The sequence below is a fragment of the Bubalus kerabau genome, chromosome 14 (genome assembly GCF_029407905.1).
Source record: "Bubalus kerabau isolate K-KA32 ecotype Philippines breed swamp buffalo chromosome 14, PCC_UOA_SB_1v2, whole genome shotgun sequence".
Lineage (NCBI taxonomy): Eukaryota > Metazoa > Chordata > Mammalia > Artiodactyla > Bovidae > Bubalus > Bubalus kerabau.
In genome coordinates, this window is record NC_073637.1 from 82120479 (window position 1) to 82123307 (window position 2829).

The following is a 2829-nucleotide window of genomic DNA, read 5'->3' on the forward strand; positions in this document are numbered from 1 at the left end:
CAGAATGTGTGTGTACATATAGGTGTGTGCGTGCACAATAATTTCTAGAACTGGCAAAATAAAGGGGTAGGCTTTTTGCTACTACATAGACTGAGGTACATAGTGTCTAAGACTCTATCTGTAGCCTAAAATCTAGCACAGGTCTCAAGGAGTTAGCTGTAGTACAGAGTAATTACCTATGCGCTCTCAGAGAGTCTGAGCATTTCCCTAGTTCTAGTACAAAGTCACTGTAGCAGATAGGAACTGATCTTTCTGAGGAGACTTTGGCAAAAGAGTCACCTAATATACCTTTAGCAGAGTTTCAGGATCTCTGATTTCAGGCTATACTACAAAGCCACAGTCATCAAAACAGTATGGCACTGCACAAAAAAACAGAAATATAGATCAATAAAATAGGATGGAAAGCCCAGAAATAAACCCACACACATATGGTCAATTAATCTATGACAAAGAAGGCAAGACTATACAGTGGAGAAAAGATGTCTTTTCAATAAATGGTTTTCAGAATACTGGACAGCTACATGTTTAAAAAAAAAAACTAAACAGGGACATTCTTTAAAAATGTACACAAAAATAAACTCAGAATGGATTAAAGACCTAAAAGTAAGGTGGAATACTATAAAACTCTTAGACAAAAACATTGGCAGAACACTCTTTGACATAAATCAGAGTAATTATCTTTTTTGATCTATCTCCCAAAGTGATGGAAATAAAGACAAAATTAAACAGATTAGATTTAAATGGGATTAGATTAAAATTAAATTCAAAAGGAAAACATAAGAAAAAGGCAGAGACAGCCCACAGAATAGTAGAAAACATTTGTAAACTATGTGATCAAAAAGGGATTAGACTCCCAAATTTATAAACAGCTCATCTGGCTCAATATCAAAAAACCAAGAAACCCAATCAATAAATGGGCAGAAGACCTTATTTTTTTTTTTTTCTTCTCCAAAAAAGACATACAGATGGCCAAGAGGCACATGAAAAGATTCTCAACATCACTTCTCTTTAGAGAGATGCAAATCAAAACTATAATGAGGTATTACCTCACACCAGATGGAATGGCCATCATCAAAAACATCTGTAAAGAATACATTTTAGACAGGGTGTAGAAACAGGAGAACCCTCCTGTGCTGCTGGCGGGAATGTGCATTGGTGCAGCCCCTATGGAGAACAGCAGGGAAGCTCCTTAAAAACTAAAACTAGAGCTGCCAGAAATCCCACTTCTGGGCATATGTTTGGAGAAAGGCCTGGTTCAAAAGCGTACGCACGCCTCAGTGTTCTCTGTGGCACAGTGTACAGTCACCAAGACACGGAAACGACCCTAACGCCCATCGACAGAGGAATGCGGTGAGGGCACGGCTACCATGGAAAGGTGCCCAGTCATCAACATAAGGCAGTCAGGCCACTGGCAGCAGCATATGTGGACCTAGAGACTGTCATCCTGAGTGATGTCAGTCACACAAAGACAAGTATCATATGGTATTGGTTATAAATGGGATCTAAAAAATGATACAATGAACTTATTCACAAAACAGAAACAGACTCAGAGACTTGGAGATGATGTAATACGGTTACCAAAGGGGAAAGTGTGTGTGGAGGGGCGTGGGGGGAATAGATTGGGAGTTTGGGATTGACATGCAAACGTTGCTATATTTAAAATAATAAACCAACAAGGATTTGCTATACAAAATACATTAAAATTGCAACTAAAAAAAAAAAAAAGAGTTTCAGGATTATCATCAGAGGTTCAAGATCCTCTAGTCAGAGGTTTAAGGTTGTACTTATTTCTAGAAACTGAGTTAGAAGCCTGAACCCAGGTTTAGGTAGATGTCTGCTCCCAGACATCCTTTCCTGCTAATATACACCAGCCTGTCTGGTTCATTTCTAAGGGACTTATAATTAAATAGCCTTTACCAGAGATCTCTGTTCACTCAAAAGACTGTGGCCCAGTGACTTGTTTCTGATGGTCAAGTGCAGCCACTTGGCCTCTATTTCTCTGTGTTCCCATCGACATCAGGGAGTCCAGCTTCACTGCAGTATCTTCCATCTTACAGTCAGCATGCAGAGGCCACCACCCAAGAGCTTTCCAAAGATTTTGTTGTTTCATTCAAGCCCCTTTCTTGTAATGTGGTGGTGAAGGATCTGTCTTCTGAGAGCTTCTGAGAAGGAGAAACTGAACATATTGCAAGTGAAAGTTACAATTTAACGTCTCTACTTTTTGAACATACAGACTTTTTCCTGATTTGTAGATCAGCAACATTGATAGGGAAGACCCATGGCTCAGATGGTAAAGAATCCACCTGCAATGCAGGAGACCTGGGTTCAAACCCTGGATCAGGAAGATCCCCTGGACGAGAGCATGGCAACCCAATCCAGTATTCTCACCTGGAGAATTCCATGGACAGAGGAGACTCATGGGCTACAGTCCATGGGGTCACAAGGACTCAGACACGGCTCAGCTGAGGCACTGTGATTGGGGTTCGCTGGTGGCTCAGACAGGAAAGAATCTGCCTGTAATGCAGAAGACCCGGGTTTGATTCTTGGGCCAAGAAGATACCCTGGGGAAGGGAATGACAACCCACTCCAGTATTCTTGCCTGGAGAATCCCATGGACAGAGGAGCCTGGCGGGCTACAGTCCATGGGGTTGCACAGAGTTGGACACGACTGAGCAACTAAACCGCCACCACCAGCGATGTCATATGCTTATCTTTTTCTGTCTAGCTTACCTCACTTAGAATGATAATCTCTAGGTCCATCCATGTTACTGCAAATAACATTATTTCATTCTTTTTTATGTCTGAATAATATTCATTTATATATGCATA

At 41.0% G+C, this 2829-nt stretch overlaps 1 long non-coding RNA gene across 1 annotated transcript; it reads right to left on the reverse strand.

Moving 5' to 3' along the window:
• Positions 1–288: 288 nt before the first annotated feature.
• Positions 289–2507, reverse strand: LOC129627149 (uncharacterized). Its single transcript, XR_008702448.1, has 3 exons — positions 2389–2507; positions 1918–2176; positions 289–359 (listed from the first exon to the last, which is right to left on the reverse strand). It is a non-coding gene; the product is annotated as an uncharacterized LOC129627149 (long non-coding RNA).
• Between the last annotated feature and the right edge of the window lie 322 nt (positions 2508–2829).